Genomic DNA, 18,562 nt, shown 5'->3' with positions numbered 1-18,562 from the left:
ACTTAGAATGAATCAATTTAAATGCAATAGTTAAGAAAAAGTGACCTTTGTGCAAAATCCAGGTTTTATGAATGTGCTTTGTTTTGTGGAAGCAGAAATACCAGTGATAAATATAACATTAGCATAAGGAGTCACACTGAACATTAAAAGCTTTAACAGGAAGAGCGCTTGAAATAATTTAGTGCTGATAAACAGCGCTGCAGGCAAGTTTTTGGCAATTTGTGATAAACCACAAATTTTCAAAGACCCACAGAAATCCTTCTAAGTGTGCATTATGCTGGAGTCGCGGTGAGTTCATGGGGGTTCTCAGAAGAGTATTTTCAGAGCTGGACGTTTTGCCATGGTTAACAAGAAAGTTGTTTCAGTAAACAGTGGGAAGTCTACACACTTTAGCAGTGTTCTGATTCTGGATTGTGGCAAATCAAGACGGGTATTGACAGCTTAGCCAAACAATGTTCTGATTCTTGATCATGGCAAACTATCACAAGTAGCAATGCCATTTCAAAACAAAAAGGGGAAGGTAAATTTTAGTTATAAATAAATAAATCGATAGATAAAGAATCTTAAATGCCAGATATAATTAATTGATTATTTTTTCCTCACCATTCTTGTTCTCTTGTTCTCTTTTAGTGCTTACCTTGAAGACACACAAGACACATCTTGATTACATGTTAGTTGATATGAAAAGTCATTCTTTAAATAATTCAGTTCTCTAGAAAACTGACAAGTATAGATAAATACCTCCAGATGCATTTATCTACTGGTGAAAACTATCACATTTTTGTATAAGGAAGTTCCCAAAGTTGAATATAATATCTGAGCCTATGGTTATTAGGTAAGTGGTCAAGAAAAACCTGTTTAAAATTCAATGACATAACAAAGTTTTCTAAGATATACAGACATTGAATTTTACCCAAGATAACACAGAAGAGAACAATTTGTGGCTCCTAGAAAGAATTAGTAAAGGTATAATAATTTTGGATCTTTCTCTCTTTTTCTGCTTTTTTTTTCTTTTCATCCTTTCTTGTGGGGAAGATAAGATGAAATTAATTGCACCAGGATTTTGGTACATTTGGAGCAGTGATTAAACTGACATTTTCTCTAGATATGCATTTAACAATATAGAAAATATGCAATTTACTGGAAATTCTAGAAAGGCTGGGGAAAGAGTCAGCCAGTTGGCACTGATCCCCAAAGGGGAGAAGAAGGCAGATCAAAGAGTCCAAATGACCACTCTTTCCAGGCCAAAAGGATGAAGATTACCCATTGCAAGTACAGATGTGAGTAGGCAACAGAATATGAACAGAGACCTACAAAGCTAGCAAAAGAGTTCCAAAGAAAACACCAGTTGTCAGAGGGACAAAGGTAAATCGAAATCCCCAATGGAGTTGTTGTTCAGAGTTTTGCTGATTTGGCTACATATTCTTTGAGCATCTTTTCATATGTCAGACTTGAAATATCATTTTCTATAAAAAATAGAAAAATACAGTAATTCTTATGGATGGCCAACATTTTTTTTAATATATTTAATTATTACGGTCATGCAAGTATTTTTTTTGTAGTTTTTTGTTTTTCGTTTTGTTTTTTTTTTTATTTGACAAAGAGAGACAGACAGAGAGGGAACACAAGCAGGGGAAGCAGCGAGGGAGAGGGAGAAGCAAGCTTCCTGCTGAGCAGGAAGCCATATGCTGGGCTCAAACCCAGGATGCTGGGATCATGACCTGAGCCAAAGGCAGACGCTTAACCAACTGAGCCACCTGGGCGCCCAAGGTCATGCAAGTTTTTAAAATTGTTATCAGATTTAGGTGACATCTTTCAAGTTCCTGTCATAGCTGTAAAATTTCATGGATTTTCAAGTTTCCCTCTACAGTTTCCAAAGTTAATTACTCTTGTGCTTGTTACATTATTGTTCATCCACGGCAGCAATTTGTGTACAATTGACCAGAAGTTTAAGTCTTCTCTCAGTATTTATAAATGATTCACCTCTCTTCATATTATTTAGGTTATCAAAAATTCCAAGAAACTGTTAACTAATTCCATTAAAATTTATCTCCTCCTTTTAGTGAATTACTACCTTTTGTTTAATCTGTATATGTTTTGGCTCTAATTTGGTTCTCAATTTGAGAATCATTTCTATTTTATTGCTCATCTTTATCACTTTTATTTCATATTTCCTTAATTTCTATCAGAATTTTTTCAACTCTTTAATCAATAAATTTAAATTTGACAAAGAAGATACACATCATACATATCCAAGCCATCTGTCTGTAATTTCTCCATAAAATTCTTTTAAATGTCTTTTCAAGTTGGAAATAAAATGGTGTATTCAATCTTTATTAAATATTACACTTCCAAAATATATTATGGATTTGTAATTGAATATGCATCCTTACTAAGAATATTCCTGAAAGTAGAAAACTTTGCTCTCATCTAGGTTTTGATGAGAAACAAAATCTCCACTTTTAATTTTACATTTCCGATTTTGTGAATTATTTTCTGCAGACTAGCTTCCAGCTCCACACATTCTAAAGCTATTTTTCCTCCTTCTCTTTCACACATTTCCAGTACTGGCTCCCATGAGTTTCATTCATATTTCAATGCAGCTTTGGATATACACCTTTGTGTTATGTCAAATGTTGTGGGTGAACATTTTGAACAGCAGGAGCATTCCTGGAAGATGTTCCCAGCTATTGCACAAAAGTTACTGTGTACCATACAAAAATTCCCCACTACACAGAAATGGAAAGTATCCCCAACTTCCGCTTAGGTAGATCCCAAAATACCATGACCAAACTAAAAACAGAGATTTTAGAGTGGATTAGAGTTGCATTAATTAAATGTAGGCAAAATATATTACTTTTGCAAATAAATAAATAAATAAACAAAAAAAGAAACATGACCATGTGAACACCCAGCTAGGGCTTCCCTTAGAGCCTTGGAAAAAACTTTGCAAATGAGGGACCCCCAAATTTACTCATTATTCATTTCACTGTAAACCTGACCGGCAGGCAGAATTCTAAGATGGTCCCTCCAAGAGTCCCAGATGTTCCATGTACACACCTTCTGACAGTTAATTAGTACAATAATCCAGGCACTACAGTGAAGGGATTTTTCAGATGTACCTAAAATCTTAGATCAGTAGAGCTTGAGACAGAGAGGTTATCTGGGTGGGCCTGACCTCATTACATGGGTCCTTTAAAAGCAGAGAGTTTTCTCTGGCAGGTTGTAGAAGAGAAAGAGAGACATGCACTAGCTAGCCTGGAAGAAAGTGACATAGGTTGTAAACTACCTATGGGAGTCATGTGGCAAGGACAGGCAGCCTCCAGTTGCTGAGAACTATCTCTGGCCATCAGCTGGAAGGAAAATGGGATCTCCAACTTGCCACTTCAGTGAAATAAATTCTACTTTGATCAACATCAGTGATCCTGGAATAGGACCATGAGCCCAGATGAGACTGCAGCCTCAAGTAACACCTTAATTTCATCCCAGTCAGACTCTGAGTGAAGAATCCGGCCATGCCATGCTCAAATTTACAGAAACAGTGAGATAATAAATTTGTGTTATTTTACAGTGCCAGATATGTGGCCATTTATCATGCAGCAATAGAAAATGATTAAAATGCCTTTCTTGGCAGGAGTTGTATAAGAGGTAGATTATAAATTGGAAGTACCCATAGTCATACAAGCAAAACCACGGAGTGAGAGAGAGAACGCATAGCAACACGAGGTGGGGGGTTATTCACCACAAGGATATTTAGTCTAAGAAAAACTGACCTGATGGGTCTGAGGGGGGATACAGGGTGAACAGAAGACTGGACTCACCTTCCCAGAGATGTGGGAGCCATTGAAGTGGGTATTTGAGGGGTATAAAAATAATGAACAAGTCAAAGGGAAGTGTTATTTCTGTATGGTTTGCACATAGACTCTCCAGCTTTTCCGACAAAATCTTTGCTAAAATTTATATTGTTTGGAGGTGAGTTTGCTGGAAGGGATGGTTCATGGTGACAGAAAGAGGACTGAATTCACTCCCAGAGTTGAGATGCGGCCAGGACAGAGAGAGGTGAGGAGCCAGCTGTACCGTCTTAGACAAGGATGCTCTGGGAGTCAGCTAACTTTAATCACGACCTCAAATCGAGAACTGTGAGTAAAATATTAGTGTTAATCACATGTAACTATAAATGTCTGAAAAAGGACATGTTGTGGAATCAGAAGTATCATCAGAGAAACAAAGTGGCTTTGGCTTTGATGATCTCTCCAAGGTTCAGGATCTGAAACTCTCTCATCTTGGAAGCTTAATTTGTTCAGCAGGTGAAGAGGGGATGATTCTCTAGGAAGGAGCCAGGGAGGGATATACCAGTAATCAAACTCTCTGGACATATTTCTAGACAAGAATGCAAATTTTACAATGAGAAATATAACGTCAAGAGCACTGGGATATATGTGTTGCCATGGCCAGCACCCTTCTCTTCCCATAAGCATATCTACACAGCAAGTTGAATCACAAAGGTGCCTTGATAAACTTGGAATTAGTGCAAAGGAGGTCAAGGCTTAATAACATCAGGCTCTGATCGCTATGTAGGACTATCTTCACATCTGGGGTACAGTTGGCCCTCCACCTGAAGTTTCTGTCTCAAATAGTCCTCATGCTATATTTTCTGGCAAAATAGATGATGCACTGGCATTGAGTATCCCTCCAATATGATATACTTCCTCATATGGGACCATAGAAGTTCCCCTCTAGTCTTCTTGAGCCTGTATTGAAGTGCTAGCCATGTACTACGTCTCGTTGGTTGGCTTTATGGTACTGCCCCCAAATGCTTTGCTTTTGGCCTTGTAACCAAGTCACAGTGAAAAGTAGCCAGCTGAGCAAAATCCATGTTTGCATTTGCTGTAGAAATATTGCTGAGAATGTCATCCATTACATCAATATGGTCTGTGTAAAACTTCTCGGTTATTTCTTTCAGATTTAGAAAAGTTCTCTGCATTGAAGAACTGGCAGGTTTTCTTGTTTCTAATAATGAGAGCTATGCCATTTATCATGTTCTTTTTTTTTTTTTTTTTTTTAACCTGGATACCAGGAATTTCCAAACTCATTCTGAAACTTAACCATAGTGACAATGTTATCATTCACTAAGGTTAACTTACTAGGCTTTTTTATTTTCAGTACTCGCCATTTTGTATTTGTGTTTCCTTAGCTTTGATTTATAACTCAATATAAGCCACCTCAAAGCCATTGGGTATATAGATAAGGTCAATATGTAAATAGGCCTAGATTAGAGCACTACTCAGCAATTAAAAAGAATAAACACACAACAGTGTGGATGAATCTGAAGGGCATTATGTTGAGTCATAGAAGCTGGTCTCAAAAGGTCACATTCTGTATGATTCCATTTATAGGACATTCTGGAAATGACAAAACTACAGAGACAAACAGATTTATGGTTATCAGGGATTAGGGTGGCTAAAGAAAAGTAATGGTTGTAACTCTAAAGGGATGGCATGAGCTAAATCTTTGCAGCGATAGGATGGTTTTATATCATGACTGCAGTGGTGGCTACATGAATCTGCATATGATAAAATGACAGAATTATACACACTTTATGCTAACATCACTTTCTTGGTCTTAGAATTATGCTGTAATTTTGTAAGATGTAACTATTGAGGGAATCTGGGTGGAAAATGTATGGGACTCTGCACTATATTTACAACTCTCTGTGTATCTATAATTATTTCAAAATAAAAAAGTCTCAAAAGTCACCAACTTGTACATTTTACATGGGAATTTCATTGTACATAAATTATACTTCAACTACTGTTGATAACAAAAAGTAAGTACCATTACCATTAACTCCTAAGTGATGAATTGATGACTTATGCTGATAAGCTTATTGGAGTGATCCCAGGTTTGTGTTCCATAAGAAAATAATAGACTCCTGGAAATAACGTGTAATTTGGTTGGTCAAACCGCCTCGGGAAAAGACCTAGGAATATTTATACTCAGCCCACTTGTATCAGTGAATATAGTGCTGACAGCATAGAGTGTAAAGCGGTCAGTCTGAATCAGATGGGGTTTATCACCAGGGTACAGAATGATAGAAGTGCAAATAAAGCAGAAAGGAAAGCTCTCAGAGGGAAAACAAATGTTTTATCTGCCCAGCCAGCAACACCACAACCAAGAGCCAAGCAGAAACGTGGGTGGGTGCAGGTCATGGGAGACCTGCAGACCATAGAGGCATGCACAGACACCTCTGAAATAAGAGAGGGGCTATGGGAAATCCTTCCCCAACGTTCATCCCTCCACATACTTACTGTTGTTCCAAAGACATGAGATCATTGCATGAGGTCTATGAGTTACCCAGGTCCCAGGGTGGGTGTGGAGGATGCTCATACTGAGAATTTCATCTACAGTGGAGCTACTGAGCCAGCTGAATGAGGAGACAATGCTAATATGAAATTTTTAAGCTATCCTTAACCACCCTCTTCAGTTCACTACTTGTTAATGGGCTTTTAGAGAGACTGCCTGCAGTTTTTGAGGGCCAGGGCTATCCCTGCTGCTTGGATGGGACTGAATCAATGACTTCTGAGCAGAGTGAAATGACTCTTGAGAAAGGATTCCGTTAGCATAGATGAAAATCTATTGGCTTGATTTGATCTCAAAAAGTCAGTCTTCCGACACAAAAATATGGAGTGCCGTGTTTCTCAAAGTATAGCCCTCAGGGCCCAGGGATTCCCAATAAAATAAATACAGATCCCAGGCCTACCACTGCTGGACCTCCGGCACTACGGTGCTGTTTATGCTTCCAGTGACCCGTAACATGTAGTTGAAAGCAGCGGATTGGTCAAAAACCTTCATTTCACCAGCAGGGTTTTATCACCCTCTGTATAAAGCTGTAGATGTCTGGTAGAACAAACCAGAGATTTGCCATTCTCCCACCCACCCTCATATTGTGGAATCCAGAACTCATGAACTAACCAGGAAGTACACAGATGAGAAGAGGACTAGCAAAGATCTTGATGCTTCCACCCACAGAGTGTAACATAGCTTTACTAGTTTCTGAAGAATCTTTGAAGTGCACAGGGCTCAAAAGAAACTAATAATGTAATTCTAGAAGTCCACATTTGTTTCCTTAGATACATAACACTGCACAAACAATTTGGTTGCAATTTCTAGGCAATGGTTTCATAGTTACTTGATTAAACTATGGTGGCTTTTCATAAGAAGGAGATGGACTGATAGTCCTTCAAGGTTTTTGCAAGTATGACAATTTAAAATTATAACAGCCGGCTTGTGATGATATTTTTAGCTGATTCCTTCTGCCTTTAAACACATTTCTATATATTATTCCCATTACATTTCCCTCATGAACACAGAGGCTGCTTTTTCAACCAAGACAGTACACAGCTCTTCTGAGACAAAAAACAAAAAAAGTAAAGAAACAAGTGTAACATTTAGCTCTTGAGAAAAGTCTGTCCTCAGCAAAGACAGTGCCTCTAAATTATTGACAGGAAATCTATTTCCACAAACCAAGGGCTTTCCTTAAGTTTAACTCTCCTTCTCAAACCCCCAGCACCTTCAATGAAGCTATCTAACCTTGGGGGCAAAAGGGAAAGGGGCGGAGCTGTGAAATTCATAGCAAGCAGGCAAGAAAGCTGGGAAATGCTGATGAATCACAGTGTATTCTGAAAGGGTGAGGTCATGCATTTTTTCCCATGAATAGTTAACTCCCTTTTTACTATGGACTACATCATCCATTTTATTTGGGATTATTTTGTTTGGGTGTCAGGGATATTTGCTCCTATGACCACCCTCCCCCCATAGAAACCAACATTTAATCTATAAACACAAGACACTGTATCCTTTGAAGCAGGTAGCCCCAGCACTGCTCAGCTGTTGCCCTTGACCTTAAGAGAACTGTATTTTTCTCTCCACATCTCATCCCAGATTCTATTTTCATGCCAACGTGACATTGTGGCCTTTCTTGTGAAGGGTTTGCTAGTGGTGCTCAACTGGCCAAGTCATATCAAAATATCTGATACATATTTAATATATGTTATGAGGAGCTGCAAGGAATTGCTTTGCCAAATACATTGCCCTTGATAGAGCCGGCAGTCTGATTTAAACCAGATCGTGTATAAAGTGTGTGTGTTGATTAAGAAACATTAACAGAAGCAAAGCAAAACAAAGCAATTTATTCAATAAAAATGAGCAGTTATTTGTATTGTCAGCAAGTGTATTACTTTTAAAAAATTACAAAACTCAGAATTTTTCTTCATTTTAATTTGGGGATAAAGCAAGGTACAAAGAAGAACAAGGTAAGTAAAATAAACATGATCATAATGATATGTTTTTGAAAAGAAATTCAAGCCTTGTATTCTGCTAATATTCATGAGATGTTAGTAATATTGAGGCCACCTAATGATACCATGTGTAGTATTGGTTTGGTTTGCTTTGGTCTTTTTTTGTATTACTTTATTATTATTTTGTAATACTCTTAATATTATAGAAAGCGAACTATCTGCTTATTTCTACAATTTAAAATGAACCACATCAGAAAACTTGTGATGACCATTATATGTGAATATATACATTTTTGCTTCTTTCGTGCTTTCTATTCAGGTTTAAAGTGCCTACTGTATGCCATGCAGCAATGCCAAGACCGAGAAACACTTACATTTTTTAAAATAATTATAAAGCTGAAGTTTTCCACTAATATTTGAGAAAACACTATCTTCCCTGTGATATATAAATATCACTGGAAAGATGGGTTCAGATATTTTTACAGTCTACTGAAATGAGTGATTACAATAACAATTTGAATTTTGAAGATCGCTTTCAAAATAAAATAGAAATTCATAAACTTGTGTTATGGAAGTCATTTTTCAATTTAAACTAAAAAGATCATCAAGACATAATTTTAATAATTTCTAATTACCATATTGCTCTGGATGTCCTCCATATTCTTGTCCAGATCCCTACATCAGCTTTCTCCATTTCGCTCTATGCTGCAGAAGCTGGACCTCTATGGCACACGTCAGTGAGCTACCTTGCTCTCTGGCTCTCTGTGGGTTGGGCCAATGGGATGCACTGGTAGTAGACTGAGTTGGAGGAGAAGATTGTGGCCAAGGTATCTCTTTTCGGCTGCTTACCTTCCCAAGTGGCCACAGGTTGGCTGCATCACTCTACCAAAGGCATAGTGTTCCCAAGCAGTCCTAACCGTACACATTCCCCGTGTTCAAGGAACCCATCTCTCTACTCAGGTGAAGAGGTTGGAACAGCTCCCCAGAGCCATTCATCCCTTGTGTGGTGATCCATCCTCTCTTTGTAAAGGAATATATTTATTGAAAACTCTTCAATTACATCATTTGAAAGAAACATCTGTTTCTGTCAAAACCCTAACATGGCACATGTCTGTCTCTATGAGAATTAAGTCCAAGCAGCGTTTTGACAGAGTTCTAAAAATAAACCATAAACGTTGCATCAGCTCCAATTTACTTTTTCTGTATTCTCAACAAGCTACCTATATTTCTCAAACCTTAGCAGCATTTATAAGTGAACCATTTAATGTTCTAATGAAAATATATTTCCTATTGTTAGCTCCCTTGTAATGGCTTTAAAAAGCAGATTTTATTGCTTTGATGAAAGAAAAAAGCTAAATGGCTGTGGATTAGAGTTATAAAAGCACTGGTATCCAATTATTTCCAAAACACATGATTGGATTAGACCTGCTAGCATTCAAGTCAGTCCAAGCTTGAGGTAGTGGGCAAAGAGTGTTTCCTTCATTGCTATATTCTAAGCACCTAGTGGGGGTTGGCTCATGGTAGATTTTCAATAAATTTTTATGTGTTGAATTTATGAAGAAATCAAAGCTTATTTCATTTTCTGATATTACCGAAAAGGAGAAGCTAAAAGTTTAAAGTCTGATAACTACCTCAAATTCTTTAATGTTTCCCTTAAAATTAAATTATACCTGAGATATAAATATGTATCTATAATTATTATTACATTATTAACAAAGAAAAAAATTAATTGAGCTGTTATGATTAGGGGTAGATTTCATATCCCTACTTTAATTTCCAGAATAGAATATAGAAGCTTACACCCGGAAAAGTTCTGTGAGAATTCTAGCCTAATAGATATCCTTTAGAATTTGAAAATTGAAACCAAGGTAGATCTGAGTGAATCATCCACAACTGATCCACAACTGTTTTGAAATTTAAATAATTATCAGTTTTATAAGCAAACATAAGCTTTTGGATTTCAATATAGATCTCCCAGAAAATTCCAGCTGCCCCAAAGACGAAGCACTCAGAATATGCTCTGAAAAGTAGGTTCTACTTGGTTCAAAATTAACTGAAGCTACTAGCTTATCATCTTCTGCAGGGAAAGGGAAAAGGATGTGGGAGTTGGATTGACATCCTCACTTCTCAGGACCTGCACAGCACAGGCTGATTGTTGGCTCATCCCTAGCTGGATTCTCAAACTTTAAAGGCTGGTCAAATCCAAGTGAACTGTTATCAGGTAAGTTGGGGATTGAAGAAAAGATGGAACTAAGACAGAAGATCCCAGAAATAATATCATTTAGGGGTTAAAGAAAGGCTTACCTTTACTGTTGCTCATTCTATTTGATCTCTTCTTGTTCCTCCTTTTTATTTATATTCCCTAATCTCTGTCTTTTTTTACTAACTTCTCTCAGTCCCGCTCTTTCTTTCTTCTTACTGGTGTCTTACTTTCCACTAGTAACTTACCAGAACTATGCCATTCTTCCTCCCATCAATAATGTTGATTGCATCAATTTCTTTAGCTGGTAAATTAACAAATATAATTCAACTTTTTCAACCAGGTTTTGTTGAAGATCAAGCAATTTTCTTAGGAATAAGTTACAGTTATTGACATCAACGACCTTAAAATCTGTACAAAGGCTTGTGTTGGAGGAGATCATCAGGCAAATGTGAGTGCCAGTTGACTTGAGAGGTAGACTCAGGCAATGGAATGCTCCTCACCACCTTCCCTGTCTTTGCAATGAACCATCTATTCCCACAGTAGGAGCCATTTCAAGGATATAACCTTGAGAGAGAAAAGTGCTGTTAGGACCATCTGGACGGTATACATGACTGAACCCCGTTAAGGCCTCTGTGTAAACTTTTCAGATTCTGATGGGTGGATGCAGAGATTTCCTTGCCTTACAGCTGCCTCAATGTCAATTCCCTTGCCTATTGAAACTACCTCAATGTCAATTCCCTTGCCTATTGAAACTACCACCTGCCAACCTGGAGGCGTCTGCCTGTTTCTTCTGTCACTCCCTGCCCTCACTGTCCAGGGGCCAGTTTCAGATTTCACCGGGAACTCTTGAGGTGATGAGCCAACAGCTTGAGACAAGTAAGCAAATAATTGTTCTTCAATTTCTGTAAGTGGGGATGGATTTGATCACGTCTATCTGAGTAAACCACAATAGGCATGATGAAGTAGGCAATATTTGAGTCAAATAACAATTCACCACAATAGGTGAAGACAGGAAGAGATCTTGGATTGTTTTGTAATTATTAGAGGAATAAAAGACTGCAAAAGGGGAATGGGACTAGCCTGGGGAGAGCCCTGCAAAAGTTTATAAATAATCATGTAGTTTGTAATGATTTTGAAAATAATTTTAAATATGGAAGTGACATATTATTGATATAACTTAAATGATCCAAACTGAGCTGAATCAACTGGAAAAAATGTTAATTTATCAAAATGAAACAGAAGCATATGGAACATGGGGCACGCTGGGATTATTATTATTTTTGGTTCTGCCAAAATGAGTAGTTATGTTAAATATTTTGAGAACCATACATTTTGCTAGTTTTATTGGAGTTTGATTTGAATCCAAGTCAAAATGATTGGCAAAAGTCTTTCTAAACTATTCTTTAGATCTGCAAGACCCAAAATAAAACAAATAAAACAAAAAAAATTTTTAAAGATTTTATTTATTTATTTGACAGAGAGAGACACAGTGAGAGAGGGAACACAAACAGGGGGAATGGGAGAGGGAGAAGCAGGCTTCCCACTGAGCAGGGACCCCAATGCAGGGCTCAATTCCAGGACTCTGGGATCATGACCTGAGCTGAAGGCAGACGCTTAATGACTGAGCCACCCAGGCGCCCACAAACAAAACAAATTTAAGACCTAGAAATTTAAGCCTAATATGATGAAAATACACAAAGAAAGAAAACATTTATTTGGTAAATAGTCAAGAAAATAATCAGATTGTGCTCACCTTTCATTACTTTTTTTTCAATAAACAAATATTGATTGTCTGCTTTTGCCATCCTATTTCAGGAACAGGAAGACAATAACTTTCTCTCACATTAGAGAAATCTAGCTTTTGTGGTAGAGGCTCAGTATATATAAATATACCCAAGGGACTATGTTCTATTGCTACTTTGCTAAACTACTTTGAAATAATTTGAATATCATCTGAAAATGTAATATTATTTCTAAACCATTTTAGATCATCTGTCTTTTTCACATTTCCATTATATACTAAATATTATCATAGGATTCACAAATATAATGTATATTAATCTATACAACGTATGGTACTGGGAAAGCATTTTTACTAACAGGAATATTTGCAGGAGACATATTTCTGATTACCTATGTTCAAAAATCCTAATAAATAAACTCTTCTGGCCTGTTGCAAAAATGTTTCTTATCCTCTCAAATTAAACTGTTACTTTTGCTTCTGGTTAAACTTGTAGAATCGATTTTCCTAAGCTAAAATCATGATTTTTCTATAAGTCATATCCTATAGTATGTTGTATTCCATACCTCACTACTGGGATGTAGGTGGTATGAATTATTTTTGAAGTAGAAAAAAAGCTGCTAAGATGGGCTGATGACCATTGTCTTAAATATCACTTTCCCAACATCAAGGGTTACACCTGGAAACTGTTCATCATAGCCAAAAAGGCAAGGCCTCCTTGGGATGAGGCTCATCAGAATGACTAATACAAAGTCATTTTTCTCATAAATCTGCCTATTCTCCCACCATCTGTTATTTGCATTTTTCCAGAAAGTTTAAAAAAAAAAAGTACTGATGGCATGTTTTGACCCAACTGCAGTTAAATTCACATGGTTTACTGTTTTAGTTCCCAAGATGACATTTCAGCCAAGCCTATACTGGAATATTGCATCAGAAGATCTACCATGAGAATTCCAGGTGAGACATCTAGAGGCAAAAGGGGGAATTGCTTAAGAATTCAACCATTATTAGTATTTTGCTTCAAATCAATGTTGAATTTTAGAAAAATGGTTGAGTTAAAATAATTTAAAAAAAAGAAACATAGCAGTCTCTGTACCTACCACTGAATATTAACTCAAACACTCACAAGTTTCCATTTACAGCAAGCTAGACCTGTGAGGTTAACAGTTTTCTTTGATTTACAATGATTTGTACAGTTACTTTTTTTTGTTTTGTTTTGTTTTGTTTTACTGTCAACACCAAAGGAGATGTATATTTCTGATTTTATGAAGATACATGTTTATAGAATACATGCTATGTATTATGTCTGGAGATGAGCTATTGATGACATTTAGCATAGACAAATATAAGATAATGCCTGCTCAATGCTATTAATCTAAATAATGTTTTATTTAAGCCAAAAGACCCACATAACATTTATAAGAAAACAAATAACAGCATGATTCATTCTATGTATGAGGCACTCTGCCAGGCCCTCGGTGTGCAGTGGTAAGAAGGGCAGAAATAGTCCCTGACCTCATGGAGTTTATAGTCTACTGTGGAGAAATCAAGATTTTAAAAATCAACAACAAAAGGATGCATAATAATTACAAATTATAGTATATGCTATATAGTATATGCTATAAAGGAATGAAAAGTATGAACTCATGGCACTGTAGAAACTTATTGATGGGTGTGACTTTGGACATCATCTTGTAATCAAACACGGTATTTCAGAGTTAAAGAATATAATGTCTAATGGATAAAAAAGTTTGTCCAAGGTCATACAGCTAGTATGTGTCATATTTCAGATTAGACACAGAGGAAATTTAAAATAGTTAATTTCACCAAACCAAAATAACATGACAGCAAATTAAAATGATTTCCCTAACTTTGCTGGGGAGCGATGAGATTAGAAAAAACAGTAGAGAAGATTCTTTTTGGTTTACAAATGCCAAAGGAGAAGTGAAGTTGGTGATTGTTTTTAGGATGTTGTATCAGTCAGGCTAAATTATATGGTTATGACAAATAATCCTAAGTTTTAGTATGCTACAACAAGAAAGATCTATTTCTTTCTCATGTTCTGAGTACTTTGTGTTGTCTGTGGCTCTGCTTCCATTCATCTTCACTTCCAGGAACGAGGATAATGGCAAAGACTTTTTTTTTTTAGAAGACTTTATTTATTCATTTGAGCGAGAGAAAGAACAGAGGGATGGACAGGGAGAGGGAGAAGCAGACTCCCCATTGAGCAGGGAGCCTGATGAGGGGCTTGGTCCCAGGACCCAGGGATCATGACCCCAGCAGAAAGGGGTCATGCTTATGACCCCACTGAGGGGTCATGTGTTTAACCCACTGAGCCACCCTGGTGCCCCATGGGGAAGACTTCTAGCTGATTGTGATGGCAGAAGGAAGAGCAAATTTGTTGAATCTTGTACTGGCTCTTGAAGCTTCTACTCAGAAGCGTAGCATGTTGTCTCTGCCCACAAGGAGAGTCCAGGTTTCATCAGAGCACAGTATCACTAGGAGGAGCACCAAACAGGTGAATAATAAATACAACCTACCACATACATGGATTATATATGTCTTTCATATAAAGACTCTAAAATATGCAATATTTTAGTGACAGTCCTGATAATTTATCTGGGTTAATTCTTGATTTAACAGTTGCTTACTCCCTCAACTTGTATCTACTTTCTCCTGGAATATCTTCTTTTTTAGTGGGGCACCCTCCTCCTCTACTCTCAGCCATGGCATCTGAGTCCCACCTCTATTTTCTTAAAAAAAATTTTTATTAAATTCAGTCTAGTTACCATATAGTGTATTATTAGTTTCAGAGGTAGAATTTAGTGATTCATCAGTTGCATGTAAAACCCAGTGCTCATTACATCACATGTCCTCCTTAATGCCCATCACCCAGTTACCCCTTCCTCCCACCCACCTCCCCTCCAGCAACCCTCTGTTTGTTTCCTAGAGTTAAGAGTCTCTTATGGTTTACCTCCCTCTCTGTTTTCATCTTATTTTGTTTTTCCTTCCCTTCCCCTATGTTCATCTGTTTTGCTTCTTTTTTTATTTTTTTTAAAGATTTTATTTATTTATTTGACTGAGACACAGTGAGAGAGGGAACACAAGCAGGGGGAGTGGCAGGCAGAGGGAGAAGCAGGCTTCCCATTGAGCAAGGAGCCTGATGCAGGGCTCGATCCCGGGAACCTGGGATCCTGACCTGAGCCGAAGGCAGATGCTTAATGACTGAGACACCCAGGTGCCCCATCTGTTTTGTTTCTTAAATTCCACATATGAATGAAATCATATGGTATTTGTCTTTCTCTGACTGACTTATTTTGCTTAGCATAATATCTTCTAGTTTCATCCACATCATTGCAAATGGCAAGATTTCATTCTTTTTGATGGCTGAGTAATATTTCATTGCACATATATACAGCACCTGTTCTTTATCCATTCTTCTGTTGATGGATATCTGGGCTTTTTCCATATTTTGGCTATTGTGAACAGTGTTGCTATAAACATTTGAGGGCATATGCTCCTTTGAATCACTGTGTTTGTATCCTTTGGATAAATACCAAGTAGTGCAATTGCTGAGCCGTAGGGTAGCTCTATTTTTAACTTTTTGATGAACCTCCATACTGTTTTCCAGAGTAGCTATATCAGTTTGCATGAAATTCCCACTCCAGGTCAGATCTAAGCCAATTATTGCTTTATATCTTCCCAGCCACACTGATTAGGTTGCAAGTAGGGACTAATTCTCTAGCTGGTCTGATTAAAGCAAAGCACCATGCTTCTGTGGAGGTCACAGGTGGATGGTCATGTGGAAGGAAAGTTTATTTCCTGCTAGACTTGGACCTTAGAGGAGTGAAGCAGAACCTGGCACGTCACCTTGTTCATACTTAAAGCTTGGAGTAAAGTCCAACTTGGGGAGGAGGCAAATGATCTGAGATATTTTAGATGGTCAGATCCCTTGTGACAGAGTTTGAGCTCCTGAACAAAGCTGTTCATGAAGACAGCCCTCAGTTATTGAGATACTTTTCTGTTATTGAGATCATTTTAATTGTCACTACAACTAATTTGTTTTGGGCTTTCAATACTTGGAAATATGTAATAAATACTTCAAGCAAATTACTCTGTATGAATTGATGCTTCCTCCTCTGCTTAAAAAAAAAAAGAGCTAGTTCGATTAGATGGTATCCAGATTCACATTCTATGATTCATAATCTACAACACTAGGTATCATGGTTGAGTCCCTAGAAGAAGAGCAATAATGTTTGTATCTAACTGGGATTGTACACTCAGCATTTGTCTTAGTGTTTTACTCAGAACTGCTCTCATTTCATGGCATTGTAATTTTATTCTATGTTATAGACACTCTACAGATACCCCTTTAGGACTCACAAAATAAGTCTGCTGGTATAGTTTCAGTCTTCGAAGCATTATTTTAAAAGTTCCCAAGATCTAGGCCCTTCAAAGTTCTTCTCTTCCCCCAGTAGGGTCCATGTGGTTTGCTGTCCTCCATCAACAGTGTTTCTGCTGTTCTTGGATTATTCTCTAGTTTCCCACTTTGTGGTTTCAAGCAGCAAATGCTCAAAACTCTTTCTGATATTCTCAACATTGTCATTTTTCTTAGGTACCTGTGGAGTGATCTACTGGAGTCCTTTATTTTTCATAAAATTCAGTGTTTTCAACGGTTTGGCCTAATTCTGGAAAACTAGAGAACATGTGGCAAAAATAAGCATCACTTACCACTTTTTGGCTCCAAATTGGAAATCAGAATTCGTCCATATGGGTCCCACAGGTCGTGCTTGAACCTTGAGAGTTGCTTTATTTTTTGTGAAGTCATGTCAAGACCCTCCAAATCCTTGAAAACAGGATCATGAACAAAGAAACAAAGCTCCTAGAGCCTTCGCCATTCTAAGTATCAAATAGATTTCTGTGTTATCAGAAATTGGCCCAATAAAAGCATTTATGTTTGCTCATAGAATGCCTTAAAAAATTACCTGTGTTGTCTCTCCAAGCATATTTTATCAAGAACTTATTTTCAACTTCCTAATAACACAATTTGCAATTCACAGAGGAAAGTTTTCAGTTTTCTAGGGGAACAATTAGACTTAGAGATTCTGAGATTCCATAGCGGGGAAGCTTGGTCATCTTGATTCCAAAGCAAAATCTGTATGATAGACACATTGATGGGTCCAAAAATAATGTTATAAAGTTATAGTGAAAGACTTCAAATTTCAAGTAATGGTTTTGCAACTACATGAGGAAACACTAAAGTTCCATAACAGATTATACACAAATCTAGTACCAATTCAAATCCACAAACAATACTGAGCTCTTAATACATATAAAGTACCATGCTAACATGATAGCGACATGCGAACAGATTAAATCAAATCTTCATACTCCGTGAGTTGGTGCTGTCTCAGATAAGGCAAACATAGGTACATATGGAAGGGCTTTAGGGTAGGATAGGTCTCACATGAAAAAGGGAAAGATATGAGAAAATATTTCCTGGAGGAAATAAAAATTGAAGCAGATCTTGTGAAGTTTGAAGCCATAAAATAAAAAATGATAATGATGATGGTGATGTTGATGAATAAAACAAAAGCAAAAACAGACCAAACAGTAAGAAATATTTAAGACATTACAGATTCTTAACAATCTTATAAAGATCATGTGATTTAAATCTAAGTTCCATTAAGAGAAGGTATAGTCTCCTCAGTTTAAGGACAAACACAGCTGCAGCTTCAATGATGTGTTTGTGGCCACACGGTAGTGGAAGAATCAGGATTCAAACCCAGATTTATTTTACTTCAGAGCTTGAGCATTCACCTGTGTCTTGTCTCCGTGTCTTAGTCTGATGCTCCTTCCTTCTCTGTGTTTCCCATACTCACCCTGTTCTGCATTTAGGATCGCCAAAGGAAGGAACCCAGCCTGGCTTACTCTGCTCTAGGCTACCAACTCCAACAGTCAAAACAGAGCCAACAAGCCTGATGACGTGGTGGTGACCCAACAAGGACTAAGGTGTTATGACACTGTTTGATCTGGTCACAGAGCCAAATAGTGGTCCCAGGGCCCCAGAAGCCCACTGCTGGTAAGACATTTATTCCATACATGACAGGCAACCTGCGGTCCTTGAACCTGTTACCTGTAGCTGCTAAGCGTATCATTCACTCAAAACCAGGTGAATTAAGAGTCAACTAGTGGTGAACATCCCACTGAATGATGCTGATTCCATTAGTTTCAACACTTAAAGGGAGGAACTAGAAAAAAAGTCACTGTATTCTCTGAGGTGATACGACTCGTGTTAGAACATGAATTCCATTGAAAGTG

General features: G+C 37.4%; 1 long non-coding RNA gene across 1 annotated transcript; it reads right to left on the bottom strand.

Annotated features, from left to right (window-relative positions):
• Positions 1-14,447: 14,447 nt before the first annotated feature.
• On the bottom strand, positions 14,448-18,177 carry LOC113919310. The gene is made up of 3 exons (XR_003518952.1): positions 18,062-18,177; positions 16,973-17,087; positions 14,448-14,739 (listed from the first exon to the last, which is right to left on the bottom strand). It is a non-coding gene; the product is annotated as an uncharacterized LOC113919310 (long non-coding RNA).
• Positions 18,178-18,562: the final 385 nt, after the last annotated feature.

Source organism: Zalophus californianus, chromosome 3 (genome assembly GCF_009762305.2).
Source record: "Zalophus californianus isolate mZalCal1 chromosome 3, mZalCal1.pri.v2, whole genome shotgun sequence".
Classification (NCBI taxonomy): domain Eukaryota; kingdom Metazoa; phylum Chordata; class Mammalia; order Carnivora; family Otariidae; genus Zalophus; species Zalophus californianus.
Note: the sequence above shows the minus strand (reverse complement) of the source record. Positions and strands in the feature narration are given on the sequence as shown.